The sequence below is a fragment of the Rattus norvegicus genome, chromosome 2, assembly GCF_036323735.1.
Source record: "Rattus norvegicus strain BN/NHsdMcwi chromosome 2, GRCr8, whole genome shotgun sequence".
Lineage (NCBI taxonomy): Eukaryota > Metazoa > Chordata > Mammalia > Rodentia > Muridae > Rattus > Rattus norvegicus.
Window position 1 is genome coordinate 210911143 of NC_086020.1, and position 23109 is coordinate 210934251.

Sequence of the window (23109 nt, forward strand, 5' to 3'; positions counted from 1 at the left end):
TAGAAGTAACTGTGATGCCTCATAAGTTTCCAAATATCCTTACTGTTGTTTCTCAAAATCAAAGAAACTCAATAAGGCCTTAATCTCCTGTATGTACATGTTAGCAGACACAATATATATGTAACAATTTATATATCACTATAGGGACTCTTCCAATAATCCTTCATCTATTGAAGCTTTAGCATATTCTGTGCTCACTCTATTGAATTCTTTTTTTTTTGGAAGATAATTTTGTAATTATATTTATGTACAGAGAACTTAGCGTACATTTAACCCAGTTTAGTGGCGAGTTCTTTAGCCTTCGACTTTTTTAACTTGGCAATGAGAGCCACAGACTTAGGACCCAGAACATTGCCTCCCTGGTGATGATGGATCTTGTCATATCTGTCATTATAATTGATCCTAATAGCTTCCACCAGCTTATCCAGAGCACCCTTGTTTTCCTAGTTAGCCTGTGTGAAGACAACAGTGGTGCAGGTCTTTCTGTGGACAAGGACCCCCAGTCTGGTCTTTCCCTTGATGGTGCAGTAGGGCACCCCCATCTTTCTACACAGAGCAGGCAGGAAAACCACCAGCTCAATGGATTCTACATCATGAGCAATCACCACCAGCTGAGCCTTCTTGTTCTCTACCAAGCTAGTGACTGTATTGACCCCTGCCCGGAGGACAGACCGTCTCTTAGTTGGGACGTCCCCTTTGCCAGCAGCTTTTCTCTCAGCACGGGCCAGCAGCCTTTGCTTCTTCTCCTGCTTTGTCTCTGGCCTGTACTTGTGGGCAAGGTTAAGCAGCTGAGTAGCTGTTTGGCTGTCCAAGGCCTGGGTAAACTGGTTAATGACATGAGGTACTTAGAGCTGCATATAGAAGATGGCTCTTTGTCACTGCAGCATGATGTAGCGGGGCCATTGGGTAAAGCGTGTTAGACCTCTTTTGGGCTGCATGTCTTGCCCAATGCCAAAGTCTTTGGGCCTTTTTTCAAACAAAGGATTGAGCACCTTTTTGGCTTCCTGTTTCTTAATGATGATGGGGCCTGGGGCCACCTTCTTCCCCTTGGCCTTCTTTCTTTTGGGCAATTCGCTCAGCTGGAGGAGAGAGCCTATTGAATTCCTATACGTCGTGTGCCCTACTCCATGGTTCAATTACTAAAGGGCACTCCTTTTTATTATATTCATTTAGAAAAGTGTCACAAATATAGTATACTTGGGATATATTCAAGATGAAAGGGGCTTGATGAGTATGCCGAAACCAGACCATAAGGACATACATAGATTTCCTTATCTATGGTTTCATAGTCAGTGATTTCCATTTCCCATGGTCAGTAACCTCCAATACCACAGGGCCACAACATCACAACACTGAACAAAGCACATATGGTAACAGAGAAACTAAATTCCTATGAATTTTCATACATTATATTTTTATAAGTATTTTATTTTATCTGAAGTAATTAATTTCCCACTGGATCTAGTATATAAATTAAACTTTATTATATGCATGTGTGCATATATGTATAGGATTGAAATAAAACATACATTTAGTAGTTGTGATGAACAATTAATTACTGATTTGACACTTAGAATCACATAGGAAGAATCTGAATGGGGGGTTGTCTAGAACAGTTTGGCCTATGGGAATGTCTGTGGGGGATTTTTCTTGATTATCTTAACTGACATGAGAAAACTCAGCTTGAAACTGGGTGGACCCATTCCACAGTTATGGACTCTGGACTACGTAAGAGCAAAGAAAAATAGCCTAACACAAAGTGAGCATTTATCTATTTCACTCCTCACTTGACTGTAGATGTCATGTAATGAGCTGCTTCAACTATTTGCTGTTGTAACTTTCTCAGAATGGATTATAACCTGGAATTGTGAATTAATATAAACCTTTTTCTCACTAAGTTGATAAGTCAGGATGTTTTACCAAAGTAACAGAAATGAAGCTAGGACAGGGCTATCTGCTGTTTCAGAACCCACTGGAAGTCTTAGAATATATCTCCCACGAATATATGAAAGATTACCAGACTATTATACCTTGTTTAAAAAATTCTATTTTTGCTAAAAAATATACAAAAACATTTCAGGTCTGTTGTGTAAAATTAAAAAAAAAATGCTGTCCTTTATCCAGCACTAGATCTGGCATCATAGTGCCCTAAGATATCTGTTAGATATCTTCATCTCAGTCAGCAAAGCATCTCACTCACTTTTCTCTATCCCATATCACACTGCTGATGGCTACTCCCCAAGCCTGGCAACACTCTCTCTACCCATCTAGTTCCCAAGGCAGGTTGCCATCATGCCAGACATACACATCCCAATTCCGTGGTGGCCCAGTGTCCCCAGCCACCACATACTCTCTTGAATTCAATTAAATCACCACATGAAAGAACATACAGCACAATAACCTCTGATCCGATTGATAATATATAAATGCCCACCTAGACATACAAAGCCCTGCACAAATCCATCCCTTAAGAATATTCATAACAACCTGTAAATGTGCAGAGAGGAATCTTAACATGGAGGGACCTCCATGTTCTTTCAGTTGCTCTTCTCTCTCCCCTTGCTCCAATCTCTTCCTCCTCTCTAATACTTTTCTCCCTCCCATCCTTCCTTTTCATCCAATGACAGGCCCTGTTCTATCTTGTACCTGCCTTCACCTGCATAATGACATCATCCTACACAGGTCAATTAGGCCAATAGCTGAATTCTGATTGCTAGGGTTAGGATTGACTTGTTTCATTACAGGTGTGACATCAGAGATCCCTTTATAATCGGTTTCTCCATATATCCATATAATTTGATCTGTAATAATCTACTCTCATTGTCTATGACTCATTTGGCTTGTGAATCAGACACAAACTTACAAGAAATGGAACTATTACGGATATTATAGGAATATTTAAACTCCAATGGTTTTACAAGCCTGCATAATGACTCTGGAAATCATAATGCTTGCTCTGGTTTACGTCTCATGACAAGTGTGGAGGGAGGGGAGGAGGTCCATCATTGTTACTTGAGGTTTCCTACCTGTTGTGATTTGAATGCATGTGACCTCTCAAAATTCATATGTTCAAATATCACCTAGCTGATGTCAATAGTAAGGGCACTTAGATGTTCAATTAGAACTTGGTGATGGAGTGCACATCAAATTAGTTAATGCCTTTGTTAAAAAAAGAGTCGATGAAGCCCCTTTGCCTCTCCACCATGAAGACAAAGGTAGAAGACATCATTCTAGAACCAGCACGTGACACTTTATGTGACACTGAACTCATTGGTGACTTAAGCTGTGATTCCTCTTCTTACCAAAGTGTGAGCAATATGTTTCTGTTGCTCAAAAATGACCTCACGAGGTAATTTGTCATAGCTCCTTCAATAGACTAATGCATTGCCAGAATAGAGGTTACTCTACGCTCAACGCGTCCACTCATTTTCTCCTACTAGTATCCTGAGTTTAGCACAGACAATGAAGGCATTTATTTTGTTCTGCCAATCTGTTTCCTTTATGGTCACAGTGTGAACTTGACCTGTAACTGCACTGCCTAGGACGACAGTGGAAAAGAAGTTTCTCAGTGATGCCACTGAGGCTTCATTGTTTTTAGCTAAGATTCTGGAGTAAAAATTTACACTTATTTATTTCTCCACAGACAATCTCTATGGGCTCATCTGAAGCATCCGGTGGGTCTCATCAATATACCAATTATCATTGTTACAGGAGTCAGTTAACACAATCATTCATTCTCCCAATGTCTCCTTCTCTGATCCTTCCCCCACATCATCAGTGAACTACTTTCCAGCTACTTAGAGCAGCAGGTTTTTAACACTCACAGGCTTGATAGGGTAAAATTAGAAAAGATAATTGTATATAGGATCGCTGGCATGAGCTATGCCATTATTGGAGGGAACCTAATGATCCACTTTGATTAAAAAAGAGATAGAATTGGGATAATAAACACATATGTTTATTCTTCTTATAGTCTATAATATCCTAGTTTTATTAGTGAAATCAAAGCAGGAGATAAGGAATAGTTAGGGACCCTGCAAATGAAGCCTGCATGGGCCAGTTTTATGTTGCACCCAGAAGAGTAACAAGAGCATGCAGAGCCAATGTGTCTGTCAAATCCCACAGCTCTTCTAATTGGATAAGATCTATTATCTCCTGCTTCATAGTTTACATATAAATTATGCTAGTTATCTTAAAACTCCAAGTACTAAATTACCCATTGTCTTCTCTTAGAACACTGCTATTCTCTTCCTATCTTTTGCTTCCCTATGCAACTATATATGGATTATTTGGTTCTATAGGGAACTCAGGTTTTTCTTTTCACATTTTTGTCTCATAATTGTTTTGTATATGTGTATTATTCATGTAATGTATGCCAACTGTTTATCTGTGCCTCTAGAAGCCAAAGGTGGATAGCAGGTGTCCTTTTTCTTTTTTCTTTTTTGTTTTCTTTCTCTTTTTGTAACAGGATCTCTTGCTGAAACTGGAGTTCACTGATTTTCACTAGAATAGCTGAGCCGTGACCTCCAGGGGGTGCCTGTCTCTGCTACTGGGCTGGGGTTATGGGTGTGTGTCAACGTGTCTGGCTTTCATATGGGATCCAGACTTAAGTTCTTATGCTTGCGTAGCAAACAAACAGCCACTGAGCCATCTCCCCAGCTCTATAATTGATTTTGCATAACCCATTTACAGTTGCACTGTGCTACTACTTAATGTACCACATGCAGCGCTTATAAGGTATTTAATAAAAGCAAGCATACACGACATATAGTAATGATAGGGACTGTTGTGGACTTAAACTCTGTAAACAATACTGTTGTTTTAAGACTATGTCCTCAAATATAAATCATTTTATATAATTTTATATAAATCATAGCCATGGCAATTACGAATCTTGACACTTATAAGTCATGACCAAACTGCATACATATTTTATCTCAAATAACCGATAAGACTATTTGCTAGCAAGTTCTCTGTATTCACATTTATTTCTCAGTTCTTGTGGGAGTTTAATATGATATTATTTTCATTGAATCTGAACATGTCTTTGGTTTAATAATTTCAGTTTGGGAGCACTAATGAATGAGTTAATACATGTTTCTGGAATTTTGAAAGACATCTAACTGAACATGTGTAAGCTGGAAAGACATGTGGACTCTGAAGGAAACTAACATGTCCTATTGTATGTGCAGGCTGGGTGTAAGACGTCTTATGTGATTTAGGACCATGACACATATACTTAACATGCTTCTGTGTATGGATTTCAAAACGAAGGATCAGAATTTCATGGGTGGAAGATTTTTAGAGTAAAAAAAATGGGTATTTTTTTTAAAAAAGGAAATCATTTGTTTTTCCTTATTTGGCAGGAATGACTTACTTTTGTATATAGCAAGAGAAGATACATTTTTCTGTTTGTAATTTTAAAAGATTGGCAGCATATCAAGAAAATTCTATGTCATCCAACTGATCCATTCTGTCTGCTTTATCAGAAAGTGAAATATGTCTTTTAAAAGGTAAAGATAATTTACCCAGCTTGGTACAAAATCAGCTTTGGTAATGTCAGACTGGTGGTGCATTACTGTAGCAGTACGAATATGCCTGATCAAAATCTCCCAGAGCGAAAAGACTGTTGTTATTGGAACACCTCAGCGCCAGCTGACATCGGTGTTGAGTGTAGCTTCCTTAATGGCAGTTATCTAGTGGAAGACCTTGAATTATGAAATGATGCCTGTATCATCTGTCATGTCAAGTTCACAAAGAACTCATTGAAAGTTGCTCTCTTTCATGGTTTTGACAATATTTCAGAAAGATTAACAGTGTGTCAATACTGCATAACAGTATGCAGACAATGAAGCTCTATGTAGATGGCCAGTCTTCAGAAATGTTTGAATATTTCCTGTAAATAAAAGAATAGTTCCATAACTCCAAAAATATAATGGGTATCACATGACAGTGTCCAGTGTAGTATGACTAAGGAAAGAATAAGATAGGCTAATAAAGGTATTTGTGAAAGGTGTTGTCATCAGGGTTGGATGGCAATGGTACACACCTTTATTCCCAGCATTTGGGAGGCAAAGTTAGAGGCCAGCCTGGTCTAAAGAATGAGTTCCAAGGCTACACAGAGAAGCTCTGTCTTGAAAGAAAGAGAGAGAGAAAGAGAGAGAGAGAAAAGGAAGAAAGAAGAAAATGCTCCACTATGTTCATAGCAGCCTTATTTATAATAGCCAGAAGTTGGAAAGAACCCAGATGCCCTTCAACAGATGATTGGATACAGAAAATGTACATTTACACAATGGAGTACTGCTCAGCTATTAAAAACAATGACTTCATGTAATTCTTAGGCAAATGGACGGAACTAGAAAGTATCATCCAGAGTGAGGTAACCCAGTCACAAAAGAACACACATGGTATACACTTACTGATAAGCAGATATTAGCCCAAAAGCTCGGAATAATCAAGATACAATTACAGATCACATGAAGCTCAAGGAGAAGGAAGACCAAAGTGTGGATGCTTCATTTCTTCTTAGAACACAGAACAAAATACTCACAGGAGGAAATGCAGAGACAACATGTGGAGCAGAGACTGAAGGAAAGGCCATCCAGAGACTTCCCTACCTAGGAATCCATCCATATACAGTCACCAAAACCAGATACTATTTCAGATGCCAAGAGGTGCATGCTGACAGGAGCCTCCTATAGCTGTCACTTGAGAGATTCTGCCAGAACAGAGGCAGATGCTCACAGCCAACCATTGGACTGAGCATGGGGACCCCAATGGAGGATTTAGAAAAAGGACTGAAGGAGCTGAAGGGATTTTAAACAACAATATCAACCAATCAGATCCCCCAGAGATCCCAGGAACTAAACCACTAAACAAAGAGTACACATGGAGGGACCCATGTCTTCAGCCGCATATGTAGCAGAGGATGGCCTTGTCAGGGATCAATAGGAGTAGAGGCCCTTGGTCCTGTGAAGGCTCCATGCCCCAGTGTAGGTAAGGCCAGGGCAGGGAGGAGGGAGGGAATGGGTGGTTGTGTGGGGGAGCACCCTCATAGAATCAGGGTGAGGGGGATGGAATAGGGGGTTGCTGGAGTGGAAACCAGGAAAGGTGATAAGATTTGAAATATAAAGAAAATCTCAACTAAAAATAATAAATATATTTTAGTGTTTCAAAATATTGATGATACTTTCTAAGACTGAAGCAATTCTTTAGTCCTAAGGCATTTATTTACAGCAAAGGCCAACATTTTTTTTCTGTGATGGACTATTCAAGTTCTATATCCACTATCACAACTATTCAATATATCCTTGTAGTGGGACAATAGTCATAAACAATATAAAAATAAATTTAGGACTTTGTATAAAACATTGTGAAAATGATTTTGGAATTTTATATACTTTCAATATGCCACCAAATATTCTTGTCTTTTATTAATCAACCTTAAATCTGTAAAAATTATTCTTAAACAAGTAGGGATTCGTATTTGACTCATGAATAGACTGGGAATCACTTAATCTAAATGGCTGGATTTATCTTCTTTTATAGCCAGATAATTAAGAGTTCTGACAAACAAACTTTAGCTAGACTCGTGATACTATGTGGAACTAAATCTCACACTCCTCCCTTCATCTAATTCTCTCTCTCTCTCTCTCTCTCTCTCTCTCTCTCTCTCTCCGTGTGTTTGTGTATGTGTGTGTGTATGTGTGTGTTGTGTTAAAATATTACAACAAAGGCAATTTTTACTGTTTTTTTTTTAGGTTTTACCTTTCAATTTTAAGTGTACATGAGTGGGTCTGAGTGTGGGTTTGTGCACATCAGTGCAGTGTCATGGAAGACAGAGGATGAAGATGGTCTCCTAAAATTGAGGTTAAAGGCCATTGGGAGCTGCCCTATATAGGCACTAGCAATGGACCTTTAGTTCTCTGTAAGTGCAGTGTTCAGGGAAAGCAACTTAATGAAGGATCACAGCCCTAGGATACGGTCCTTCATTGTGCAGAAAGCATGTCAGCAAGATCTTAAGACAGCTTCCCACAGAGAGAAAACAGAGATGAACGCTCCAGTTCAGCTAAAGGTCTCCTTTTTATGCAGCTCTAGTCACAAACTGTGGGATGGTATTTCCCACAGTTGAGGTAGATTTTTCTCACCTTGGTTAACCCAATCTACATAGTCCCTCACAAGTACTTCAGCATGTTAACTTTTTCTAGATAATCCCTGACACGCATGTCCAGGAGCTGGTCTCCTAGGTAATTTGTAAATTCTATCAAATTACAGTAAATATAAACCATTTCACCTCTCAACAGGTTTTCATCAAAGGGAAGAGAGTGAAAGTGAAGACACTTTTAGGCCAAGAAACGTAAATAGCAGTTGCAAATTCACTGTGTTGGACACACTTTCTGCAAAGCTGAGGGAATAATGTTCTTTCATACTCTATATTTTGATCATATTTTCCACTTGCGTCTCCTCATTCACCCAATTCATGTTATTTCTCTCTCTTAATCAAAAAATCAAAACAAAAAGCAAGACAACGAAAAGCCAACAAGATAAAACCATATACCAAAACAAAACAAAATCACAGAGTTTGTGCTGTCCAACTCTTCCTGCACATGGGGCTTGCTCTGAAGTATGGTTGATATCCTGAGTCATATTCCACTGGGAAAAAAACTGATTTGCCTTTTCCAGCAAGTGGAAAACATCTTCTTGGTTGGAGTTTGAGTTTCAAGTCCACTTCCCCTTCTCGGTGCTGGAATTTGTCTGGTTTGAATCTGTGCAAGTCTTTTGCATGCTGTCACCACTTCTGTGACTTCATATGTGTATTAGTCTTGTGTCTGCAAGATGCTGTTTCCTTGGAATCGTCCATCACCTCTAGCTCTTACGATTTTTCTCCATCCTCTTCTGCATAGATCTGTGAGCTTTGAGGGGAAGCCGTTGATAAATACATTCCATTTATTGCTAGAGTGCGCCTAAGTGAGAGTATTTCTTCAAGTATTGACACTAAGGAAAGGTGGACACAGAGGGACAAAGGAAGAAGAAAAATCTTAAATATCTTACCTTGGATATATGAACTAAAAAGATGTTTATATACCAAGACACCTAAACTAAAATGCTTTGTGAGAAATAAGATGATTTTAAGACAAGGAAACATTGGAATTTATATGTCACTATCTTTAGCATCACAAGTGCTAACAACCTAGTAATTACTGTACTCAACAAGTATATTATGCCATTGTTTTATTAAAAATGAAGAATATATTTTCTGTCCTCTATTCTAGTCAGGTTGCCACCATGAACGAACAGTGCTGAGACGTTGTATAGACATTCGGCCATGAACTATTGTTAAATTTTGTCATTTAACTTTCAATAAATGAAATAAATACATTTCCTCCTCAGTGAATGTAGCCAGTTTCCATTTTTCTCTCCATGATCACGTCTACACTGAGGCTCTTCTTCTCTTTGTCCTTTAGACTCGATGTCCTTTTCTTTCCTGCATCTCAGAGTGTTGTTCTTTTGCTGACTCTAAAAAGACTTTCTCTCATCAACTTTCAGCTCTTGTTTTGTCACCATCACTTCTTTGGATATGTACTTGCCTCTCACAATGTTGATCCCATGATTGTTTATCATATCAACTTACATATTTCCTTTTAAACATCTATTAGAGCTTAAATGTTGTATAGAACATATAATTTTTAAGATATGTAGGCTGCAGAGATCCCTGTGCTAGAAGTGACCTGAAGCCTAGCATTCATGGCATTAAAAGGCACCATACCAATTACAAAGGAGTGGGCAACCAAATCTTACCCAGCTATGACAGCAATGAACTACAACAATAACGAGCATGGCACAAAAACACTAAGGGTGCAGTAGTGGCATTCATACCTTGGCACTCAAAGCCAACAGCACTCAAAGAAGTTTGGGAAACAAAGGAAAGCTGAGAGTTGGGGAGATGACCTTTCCTAGGGAAGGGCACAATTGCCTGTTCAGTGCCAAATGATAAATTCTGAAAACATACATGCAATTTGAACAGAATATTATTCAGACTGAACAGGTTATATTTGCGAATATGTAACTGTATACATATATGTATGAAATAACAATAAGTGAAAGAAAAGGTCACTGATTTGAAGGAAGGTGGGGAGAGATACATGGGGTGGTTGGGAGGAAAAGAGAGGGGAAAGAATAAATACAATAATTAAATTATAGTTAAAAATATATGGATTGTATATTTCATGGACTATGACAGTGTTCTTTTTGTTGTTAAGTCTGTTATCCCAGCATGGTATCTGGTGTAGCAAAGCCTCTTTTTAAAATACTTAATCACAAAGGAAAGGCAAGTTAAAACAATAAGGACACATCATACTTTTCAGAACGACTGTCACCAAAAACAAATGAAAGATACATGTTAGGAAAAGAAACTCCTATACCTGCTGATGGAATTGTAAATTTATGTAATCATTATGTCAAATGGTAGCATTAAACACAGAACTATAATAGTATATATCCAATGAAATGAACATCAATTATGTCAAAGAGGTATCTGCCTTCCCACATTTGTGCTGGCATCAGTCACTGTACCCATGGTAGGTCATCAACAGATGAACAGATAAAAACAAGTGTGCTATTTATACATGATGGAATACGTGAGAGCTCTTCTTTTGTTTTCAAAAACATTTCCATCATTTTTTGCCATATGTATGTGGAAGACAGAGTAAAAGGAAGAAGCTAGATGAAGAAAGAAAAACTATGACATGATCTCACATGTGCTCAGAATAGAAAAACTCAAATTCATAAAAAGAAGAAACTGATCCTAACCAAAGGATGAGGTTAAGAGCCCGGGAAATGCTGACCAAAGGGAACAAACTCTTTAAAACTAATTAATTAATTAACTTTACATTCCACTCATTGCTTCCCTTCTGACCACCTCCTCCCACAATTCTGCCTCCATTCTTCCCCATACCACTTTTTCTGAGTGAGTGGGAGACACCTAGGGATCACCCCACTCTGTCACATCAAATTACTGTGCAGCTAGACACATCCTCTCCTACTGAGAGCAGACAAAGCAGCTCAGGTTGAATAACTATTCCATGGATAGGCAATAGCTTTTGGGATAACACCCGCTCCAGTTAGGGAACAAACTTTTAGTTGGACAGGACAGCATATCCTAGAGCTTAACTGGATGTCATGGTAACTATGATAAACAACAACATATGATGCATCTCAAAGCTGATGTTGAAGTAGGTTTGAGGAGATCTTTCTCCAAAATGAGAAGAATGTGAAACAATGCATAGTTTCAAAACTTCCATATATTAAATATGAAATATGTGCAAATTTTACTTTCTAATTAAACACCACAAAGATCATTGGGTAATTGAACCTGTGAAGAAATAATTTCTAAGATGTAGATCTTTTATATTTGTTTTTCCACTTGCAAAGCATTTTGCTTTGTACAGAACTCTGATATCTGTTTTCTTACTTTTCTCATGTTAACACTGTGGATTTCATGCGTGAATGTTATTTCCTTTTTTCCCTCCTATGGATACCGATGCTTATTTTGCCTACAGTTAGAGAGATCCAGCGATGGAATTCAGAGCAGGGATTTGGTCTGCTTACTGTTGCCCATTTAATAATTTTACGTGGCATGTACCCAGATGGATGGCCCCATAGCGACAAAATGGATACAATATATGTTCAATATAAAAATTGAGTCAAATGCCTCATGAAGTTACTCTGACATATTTAACCTATGCATAAACTTTTAATGTGTGACATACTGATCAGTATGCATACTAAACATTTGGGTAAATTTTAATAATGAATATTGCTCTTCTCTAGAGATATGGTAAACTGGACACTCAGTTACATCAATAACTACAAACTATTGTCAAGTGACCAGCACTGCTAAGACTCCCTAGGGAACAAAGACCAAAGAGAGTTTCTCTTTGGTAAGACAAGTAACAACAGAAAAAGCATGTAGCGTGAGCATTTAAACTGGAGTCTCTGAGAAGGGCTAAGGGAGAGAGAGAAATGGAATGAGCATGAGAAAATAGGGGACGCTCAGAAGGTGAGCAGGGCTAGGAGGAAGGTTTGAATCTCTTAAAGACAATAAGAAAAGAACAACTTGGTCCTTTGTGCACTCCATTCCCTGGACCATAATAGGTCTTTGTGCATCCCTAGAGGCCTGCTGCCACCCAGGGCAACAAGGTAGGATTCCTACACCCCAATTCTTGGCTTACTGGGTCATCTGCCCCTCCCCTCAAGTTCAGCAATGGTCACCTCTGCCCTATCCCCTATGTGCTCCATTTCCCAGCTCACAGCTCTTCCTGCACTCCCAGAAGCCTGCTGCCATCAGTGAGAAAGGAAGTAGACTCATCCCCATAAACCTCCTTTCTGCTGGTCCGCCTAAAGCACTCACAACAGTGGTAAACTGTACCTTCTACTCTGGGGTCCATTTTCTCATCCACAACTCTGCCTGCATGACCCAGCTATCTTATTGAAGTGAACCCTGTATATCCTAACAAAGCTGAAGCAAAAGAAAATGACCTAAACTCAATCTTATAAAGAAGATAGAGGCCTTTAAGGAGGAAATGAATAAATTCCTTAAAGAAATACAGGAAAATACAACCAAACAGATGAAAAAAATGAATAAATTTGTTCAAGAAAAAAAAATGGAAATAGAAGCAACAAAGAAAATGCACAACATATAAATAAATAAATAAAACAGATGGAGATGGAAAATGTAGGTAAGAGAACAGAAAGTACAGACACAAACTAACAACAGAATACAAGAGATGGGAGAGAGACTTCCAGGTGTAGAAGATGAAATAGAAGAAATTGATACATTAGTCAAAGAAAATGTTAAATCTAAAAAGCTTCCAACATGAAGCATCCAGGAAATATGGCACACTATGAAAAGATCAAACCTAAGAATAATAGGAAAAGAAGATTCACAGCTCAAAGGACCAGAAAATATTTTTCAATATAATCCTAGAAAAATGTCTTTAACCTAAAGAAAGAGATGCATACAAATGTACAAGGTTACAGCATACCAAAAAAATTGGGCCATGAAAGAACAATACTCTTGCCACAGAATAATCAAAACATTAAGTATAAAGAACAAAGAAACAGTACTAAAAGTTTCAAGGGAAAAGACCCAAGTATTACATAGAAGCAGAACTATTAGAATTGCACCAGACTTCTCAATAGAGACCCTAAAAGCCATAAGGGCCTAAATAAATGTTTTGAAGACTCTAAGAGATCAAAGATGGCAACCCAAACTACTACCCAGCCAAATTTTCAATCATGAGAGATGGAGAAAACAATATAGTCCATGAAAAATCCAAATTTAAACAATATGTATCTATAAATCCAGCTCTAAAGAGAATACTTGAAGGAAAACTTCAAGACATGGAGGTTACCGACTCCCAAGAAAACATAGGAAATAAATAATTTTACAACAGCAATACCAACAGAAAGTCACAACACACACACACACACACACACACACACACACACACACACACACACATACACAACACCACCATCACCACCATCACTGCCACCACCATCAAAATAACAGGAATTAACAAGTATTGATTATTAATATCTCTCAACATAAATAGACTCAATTCCCCAATAAAAGTACACAGACTAACAAAATGGATGGGATATCAGAATCCATCATTCTGCTGTGTACAAGAAACACACCTCACACCTCAGCAACAAAGATATACATTACTTCAGTGTAAAGGACTGAAAAGGTTTTATTTTTTAAGCAAACAAGACACACAAACTCTAAGCTAAACTAACAGGCAGAGAGACTGTATCCAAGTCAACAAAATCAGAAATGAAAAGGAAGATATAACAACAAACACTGAGGAAATCCAAAGAATCATTTAGTCTTACATCAAAAACTTCTTTGCTACAAAATTGGAAAACATGAATAAAATGGATGCTTTTCTTGATAGATACCACTTACAAAAGTTAAACCAAGATCAAGTGAACAATTTAAATTGACTTATAAACCCCAAGCAAATAGAAGCAGTCCTTAAAAGTAATGTAACGAAAAATAGAGGGGACAGATGGTTTAGGTGAAGAACTCTACCAGATCTTCAATGAAGAGCTAATAGCAATACTCATTAAACTATTCCATAAAATAGAAACATAAGGAACATTGCTGAACTCATTCAATGAGGTTACAATCATCCTGACATCTAACCACACAAAGACTTAACAAAGAAAGAGAATTTCAGGCCAACTTTGCTTATGAATATTGATGTAAAAATACTCAATAAAATACCCACAAACCAAATGCAAGAACACATCAAAAATACCATCCACCATAATCAAATAAGTTTCATCCCAGGGATGCAGGGATAGTTCAACATAGAAAAATACATCAATGCAATCCACCATATAAACAAACTAAAAGGAAAAAATCACATCCTAATCTCATTAGATGCTGAAAAGGCCTTTGACAGGATTCAACTCTCCTTCATGATAAAAGTCCTGGAAAGATTAAGGATATAAGATGCTTACCTAAACACAAGAAAGGTAGTCTATATGCAAGAAACCAATACCAGCATGAAATTGAATTGATAGAAACTTAAAGCAACTCCACTAAAATCAGGGTCAAGACAAGTTGCCCATGTTCTCCCTATTTATTCAATACAGTATTGAAGTTTTAGTTAGAGTGGTAAAACAACTAATGGAGATCAAAGGGATATACATCGGAAAGGAAGACGTTTAAAATACCACTATTTTCAGATATGATAGTATACACAAATGGCCACCAACATTCTACTAGAGAACACTTAACAGCTGATAAACGCCTTCAGCAAAGTGGCTGGACACAAAATTAGCTTAAAAAATCAAATAGCCCCATTTTATACAAATAATAAACAGGCTGAAGAAGAAATTAGGGAAATAACACCCTTCAGGTTAACCACAAATAATTCGAAATATCATGGTGCAATTCTAACCAAGCAAGTGTAAGATCTATATAACAAGAACTTCAAGTAATGAAGAAAGAAATTGAAGAAGATATTAGAAGATGGAAAGATCTCCAATGCTCAAGAATAGATAGGATTAATGTAGTAAAAATGGTCATCTTACCAAAAAGAGTTTACAGATTCAATGCAATTCCCATCAAAATTCCAACAAAATTCTTTACAGACCTTGACAGAGCAATTCGCAATTTCATATACAGTAACACAAAACATAGGATAGCTAGAATAGTCCTGAACAATATAAACACTTCTGGAGGTATTACCATCCCTGACCTCAAGGGTTTGCTACAGAGAAATAGTGATAAAACTGCATGGGATTGGTCTAGCAACAGACAGAATGATCAATTGAATCATATCAAAGGCCCTGGATTACTTACATTCCTATGGACACTTGATTTTTGACAAAGACAGTAAAAAACATAAAATGGTGAAAAAGGAAATATTTTCAACAAATGATGATGTCTAATTACATGTAGAATGCAAATAGATCCATATCTTTTACCCTGCACAAAACTCAAATCCATGTAGATCAAAGACCTCAACATAAAACCAGATTCATGAAATCTGATAAAAGAAAAAATGGAGAATAGCTTGAACTCATTGGTACAGGAGACAACTTACTGACCAGAACACCAATGGTTCTGGCACTAATACCAACAGTTAATAAATGGGACCTCGTGAAACTGAAAAGCTTCTGTAAGGCAAAGGACACTGTCAATGGGACAAAATAGCAGCCTACAGAATGGGAAAAGATCTTCATCAACTCTATACCTGATGCAGGACTTCTACCCAAAGTATATAAAGAACTCAAGAAATGAGACTGAGACAGCAACAAGACAAATAACTCAAATTTAAAAGAAAGCAGGGTACAGAGTTAGAGAATTCTCAACAGAGGAGACTTCGATGACTGAGAAGTACTTCAAAAATGTTCAACATCCTTAGTCATTAGGAAAATGGAAGTCAAATCTACTCTGAAATTCCTGTCAGAATGGCTAATTTCAAACACTGAAACTACAGCTCATGCAGGAGAGGATATAGAAAAAGAGGACACTCCTCCATTGCTGGTGGGAGAGCAAACATGTACAACTATTCTACAAATCAATTTGGTGGTTTCTCAACATATTGTGAATAATTCTACTGGCACACCCAACTATACTACTCCTGGGCACATATCCAAAAGAAGCTCCATTATTTCACAAGGACACTTGCTCAACTCTGTTGATAGAAACTTTATTTGTAAGAGGCAAAAACTAGAAACAACCCAGATGTCCCTCAATTGAAGGATAAAGAAATCATGATACATGTATAGTATAGAATACTAATCAGCAACTAAAAAACAATGACATCTTAACATTTGCAGAAGAAAGGGATGGGACTAAAAGATATTTACTTGAGTGAGGTAACCCAGAATAAGAAAGACAGACAGGAGTGTACTCATTTATAATCGTAGTTTACCAATAAAATACCAGATAACTATACTACAATCCGCAGAGCCAATGAAACAAATTAACAAGTAGGGACCAAGCGAGGATGATTGAATCTCACTGAGAAGGAGAAATAAAATAGATGCCTGGGGTGGATGGAGAGAAGACACTATGTAGGAGAGGGGGCAGGGAGGGTAAGAGAAGAAGTCAAGGGTGAGGGGAATGATGGGAGAGAGAACATGGAGAGAGAATTGGAATCAGTTGGGTGGGGGTATCTCTGGGACAAGCTAGAAATCTAAGACAATGGAAACTCCCAGAAATCTGTGAGGGTGACACTAGCTAACACTCCTAGTGATAGGTATTATGGAGTTACCTCTTGTAATCAGGCAAGGTTTCAAATGGAGGGGTGAAGATACCAACCGAGCCAAAAGAAAACTTCAACTCACAATCCTTCCTATAAGAGGTGAGGGATAAAAAGTGAGCAGAGAGTGAGGGAATGGCTAACCAATGCTGGCCCTACTTGAGTTCCATGCCATGAGAGAGCCTGCCCCTGACAGTATCAACAATATCCTGCTATGCTTGTAGATAGGAGGCTACCATAACTGTCATCTGAGTGGCTATACTCAGCTGCTGCTGAAGACAGATACAGATGACACAATCAAACATTAGCCCAGGGAATATTGAAGACGATGAAAACAAAGGATCGAAAGAGCCAGAAAGATCAAAGACAGCACAAGAATACCTACAGAATCAACTAACCTGAACCCATAGGAGCTCAGAGACTGAACCACCAACCAGAGAGCAGGCATGGGGTAGACCTAGGCTCCCTACATATATGTAACAGATATACTGCTTGGTTCTCATGTGGGATCTCTAACAGCAGGAGCAGGGGCTGTCTCTGGTATTAACTGGATCCTCTTCCCCTAACTAGACAGCCTTGTGTATCCTTAACAGTAGAAGATGAGGCTAGTTCTACAGTAACTTGTTCTGACAAGGTGGGTTGATATCCTGGGAGGTCTCTCCTTTTCTGAAAAGAAAGGAGGGGGAACCTAGGGATATGGAAAGTGAGAGGAAGGGACTGGGAGAAGAGGGAGGAGAAGCTCTGATTTTGATGTAAAGTAAATCAATCAATTAATTAATGAAATAAAACAAAAAAGAAGAAAACAACTCCAACTCAGATTCTCCTACTATATAGCAACTGCATAGATCCTTATGTGATCACTAAAGATATTAAGATTTCTTCCTACTAGTTAAAAATTCAGCTACAGCAGACCCCTGCTGGGTGTTCTCCAAGTCAGTTCCCCAGTGACTTTCCTTAGAAAGAGCATCACATCTCACCAGTGGATAATTCAGTCCCAGGGTATGACAATTAGTTTTTATTATCAACTCAAGATGACATATAACCACCTGAGAAGAGACTCTCAACCAGAGAGTGTCTAGATCAGCTTGGCCTGGGAGCACATCTTTGCGGGATTGGTCTGATTAATGGATTGGGGAAGACTCATAATGAAAGTGGCTATTAGCTGCGTTTGGATCCTGGAGTGTATAACAGTGCAGAAAGTACACAGAGTAGCAAAATGTCTGTAGTAGACATTCTCCCCATTCTCTTGGTTCTGGTCCATGCCACTCGGGCATCACCACAACGATGAGCAGTAGCTTGAAGTTTAAGCTAAAATAAGATCTTTTTCCCTTAAGTTGCTTTCGTTGGGACATTTTATCACATCGACAAGACATAAAACAGGAGCACAAAGTTCACCTCTTATTTCAAATCCAGCCATAAGTCTCGGCCTTGGGAAGTTTTGATACAGTGATTATATATTGGGAGGATTTCCATGATCCCTTCTTGGATTAGGGTAATTTGCAAGAGCAACTTAAGCACTAATTAACTTGCCTATTACAAAGGATATTTTAAAATGGTATAAGTCAGCCAGTTAGATGAAGAAATAGTAAGAGAGGTACAGAAACGAATCAAAGATTCCAGACACAGGCTCTCCTGCTGAATTGGAGCACATTGGTGAGGTCTTATTTACTGTCCTGTAACAGGTTGTAGGCCCAACTGCTTAGAGATTCTCTGAACATGGTTCTTTTGGATTTTATGGCATCTTCATTGCATAGGCATGACTTTTCAATGGGAAACTATGTCAACATGTGTTTAGACAACCTATAACATAATGCTCATAGGATGGGTCAGAAATCCCAGTAAGACCATTGGGTTAGTCCTTTGAGTAACCGTTTCGCATGGGTAGGAGAGAGAATGCTTGCTGAAGTGGAGTCTTTCTAGTTCCTATCAGATGAGATAAGTCAGAGACTTTTTTATGGTCAACTGTTTCATGGCAAGGGGTGGAGCAAGGGAAGATTAGAGTCTGGATGACCTGCCTTGAGAAATGAGTTACAACCTTGGAACTGTGGATAAATTCCAAAATCTATACATCAAACCATCACAGATTGCATGCTTTAACCCTGTGTGGGAGCTCAGGAGTAACAAGCCTTCTCATTTTGGACAAGTCCTATCCATCACATCTAGGGGTGAAGATCAATCTAGTTTTCCTCAGTAAGGAAGTAAAACATACCACCAACCATGAAGCTACGTGTATCACATTCAAAACTTACTATTTCTCTTTTAGGAAACAGGAAATTTCTTGCACTACAAAAACAGCAGTGCCTGGGTACAACAGACCTTTTCTCTTAGTGTCGATGGGACATGTGAAGATGATTTTCCTTTCTGTTTTTCTTTATCTCCCCCACGACACTGTAAGTATAAAGCAACATACTTTTGCATTTTAGCAAGTTTTTGCGTGAGGTGAGATCCAAATGAAGGAGTGAACTGAGCTGCTGTTTATTAATATCAATATAAACACACACATACACATGTGTGTGCATGCTTACACCTTACATAACTGGTAACATTTAGACTTTTTGGCTGTTTAAAATTGCTAAAAATGTTAATTACATATTACTGAAATGAACACAGTCTGTCACAAGGCAAGTAGATCTTAATAGCAAACGATGACTTCACACTGTGTTGAGGTTCAGGTACTCGGTTTCCGTAGTTACACACCAACTGGCAGCATCTAAAACATGTGGCAGTGCAAGCAGAAACTTCATTCACAGATAGAGGCTGAATCTATTTATCTACTATATAGATATTGATACTTCTATATGCACATTAGATATTTAATCCAGGAAGGGAGGGAGTTGAATTTGTAAGAGATACGTAACAATCCTTACCTTTGAGAAATGATGAAAACTTCAATATTAATTAATAATCAAAGACAAATGAAAGGAATATGAGAAGAAATAAGACACACACACACACACACACACACACACACACACACACACACACACACTCATACAATGGCATAAACCAACAGTGAGTGGGCAAGGTGGAAGGCCAAACGAGTAAAGGGTTTAGAGTCTTCCTTCTGCCCTTTCCTTCTGTCATTTGGGCTTCTACCAGAAAATGCCACCCATACCTGGGATGGACTTTCTCACATCTGGGAAGGGAATCATGGGAACTGCTCAGCTGAGGATTGCTACTCAGGTAGTTCTGATTTGTGGAATGTTATCAAGACTGAGACAACTCTAGTTGTTTTGCCTGTGAAGCATGTCATTAATTATTGGCGATTTACCACGTCTTGGCTTAGTGGGAATTAGGTAGCACTGGAACGTCTGCCTTTATCTCCAGATCTTAGTTTCTTCATATACTAATTGCAAATAATGGTCATTCCAATAGGTTTTCCTGAATACTTAAAGTCAGCCATTATGCAATGTGCAGGGATGAATGTGAACCACGTCATAACAGACGTGCACCCTGCCATTGCTTTGTAGCTAAAGAAGAGGAGGCATAATGATGTTATGTAATTTATGCAGACAGGTTCATTTGTACTCAAACAGGATTTGAATGAGGTCTGCTCCAGAGCCCGAGATCTTAACTGCTTACCTAAGTATCTGTCAGGACCTTCATGTTTCTATCACACATAAGGCCCAGGCCTCACCCTCGGCACTTAGAAGATGTATCAAAGTCACAAGGATGGGGAAAAGGACTTCAAATGCTCTAGAAATCTACATAAAAAACTTTCTGGTATACCTAATGGCTAATTTAGATTAAGAACAAATATTGTATCTTTTCAAAAGTATTTGTTCCTTTGATTCAAATAATAATTGAATTCCTTTGACTTTGTGTACAATTTCATAATTCCTATAATATTAAGCTTGAAGTACTTTTCAGAAAGACTCAATAGAAATTCTTCTCTTAAATGATAAAGAACAATAATAAGAATACTCACATACATACATACATATATACATACATACATACATACATACATATATAAACAATATATACACATATACAAGTATATATCTCACACACAAATATTATATATATACATACACATATACAACACATATACCATGCACACATGCATGCATATGCATACACATATATGCACAAATATAATGTTGATGATGTGAGATGTGAAGATATATTATTACTGAATTTATTCCTCATTTGAGCTCTTCTAATCAAGGCACTTCAAGTCTTGATATACCTCATTTCCTGATAAAGTTGTAATATTGATGGGAGATGACATATTTGCATTATGGATGATTACCACAATCAAGCTAATTAACATGTCCATCAACTCAGTTATCTTTTGAGTACACTCGGAAAACATTTCAGATCCAATGTTTTATAACATTTTAAATAACATACTATACTTTATTAATTAATTATCATTTCCATACACTGCCCTGCATCTGAACATATCCCTTCTGTCAAAATGAAGCTTGGAATTTAATCAGCATTTTTCCATAGAGTCAGCCTCTGGTATCGGCCATTTTTCTGCTCTGTGGGTCCACTTTTCCCTGATATCCTAGGTAAGTGAGATTGTGAAGCATTTGCATTTGTGCTCCTGGCTTATTTCACTAAACAGCATGCCATTCACATTAATTTGTGGTGTGACAAATGATAGAAATTCCTGAATTTTCAGGCTTTATATGTTACAAATACAAAGGACAAGAACTCTACAATTACATGTCTATGTATGTGGTTTTATTGGGATAGATAAATTCCTTGTCTAAAATACATAGTGCTACAGCAACTGGAAAAACTGAAGATATCTCTTTTCCATATTAAATTTCATTTACTTTGCATATATTCTTAGGAGTAGGATTTCTGTGTCATCCCATAGTTCTACTCTTTTACTTTCTGTGGAACTGCCTCCTGTCCCTCTCTGCCACATGGCTAGAGAATATGCCTTCTCACCAATGTTTACTTTTTTTCTATAATTTCACCTAACTTGTCATCTCTTGCCTTTTTATAAATATATATTCGTAGTGAGAAGTCAACTCACTCTGGCTTTGTATTCGTATTACCTGGACTGTTACACTTAGCATTGCTTTTGTGCACGCATTACTTGCTCAAGTACGTCACCTACTTTTTAAAGAGTAGGATTCTTGAGTCGAGTTCTCTGTATATGTTGGCTATTACCCTCTGACATGTATACCGCTTGCAAATAATCATCAAGCCTGCAGGTTTTCCTCTTTTAGTGGTTTTCCTTGCTGTGCAGGTTCTCATTGGTTGTAGCCATATCTGTCGGTTTTTGCTTTTGTCATCAGTGGGTTGGGAATTATGTACAAAAGTCATTGCCATCTCTAATACCTTACAGAGTCCCTCCCACTTTCCCCTAGGAGTTTTACATTTCCAGTTTTATTTCCAAATCTTTAACATGTTTTGAGTTGAATTTTATATTGTATATAGTGTGAGGTAAAGACCCAGTATTATTCTTCTGTCCATGAATATACAATTTATTCAATAGCTTTGAATGATTAATGCTTTTTCAGAGATCAATTGACCATAAATATATGGTCAATCTTAGATTTTCATTCCTGTCTGCTTCTGTTTAAGCCTATGTTGCTTTGAATGCTGTAGCTTTCTGTCTGTATCTGACCTATGTGTAATTTGAAAACAAATACTACAAGTACTTTATCTTTGTTCCCTCTGATTAAGATTGCTGTGAGTGGCAAACTTTTTATGATCTTATGTGTGTTTGAAATTACATTTTCCATTATGTACAACATGCTATAGGAATTTTAGAAATTTTATTGACTCTGTATATTACTTTGGGTACTAAGTATATTTAGAGAGCATTGACTTTTAATCTATTCATAAAAATATTTTAAATTTTATTTTTGTCTTATTAAGTATCTTTCATTACTGGTTCAGAGTTTTGGGCAGAGATTTAGTTAAATTTATTCCTAAGGAATTTTGGTTCTAGATAATGTTATTTTATCTTTTTGATTTCTTTTGGATAGTTTATTGTTACTGTTGAGAAATACTTATGGTTTTCACATGTGATTATGTTTGTTTAACTGAAATTTTCAGCAACTTGAGGGGGATTTATTTCATCTATCATCTATCTATTTATACATCTATCTATGTATCTATCTATCTATCTATCTATCTATCTATCTATCTATCTATCTATCTATCTATCATCTATCTATCTATCCATCTATCATCTGTCTATAATCTATCTATCATCTAACTATCTATCCTTTATCTATCAGCATCTATCAATCAATCACCTCTATCTATCTACCTCTTATTAACACCAGGAGATCATCTATCTTTTATGTCTGTCTTTCTACATACCTATGTGTCGTCTATCTATGATCCT

General features: G+C 37.6%; 1 pseudogene; it reads right to left on the reverse strand.

Moving 5' to 3' along the window:
• Nucleotides 1-269: 269 nt before the first annotated feature.
• LOC108350207 (60S ribosomal protein L7a pseudogene) lies at nucleotides 270-5576 on the reverse strand (annotated as a pseudogene).
• Between the last annotated feature and the right edge of the window lie 17533 nt (nucleotides 5577-23109).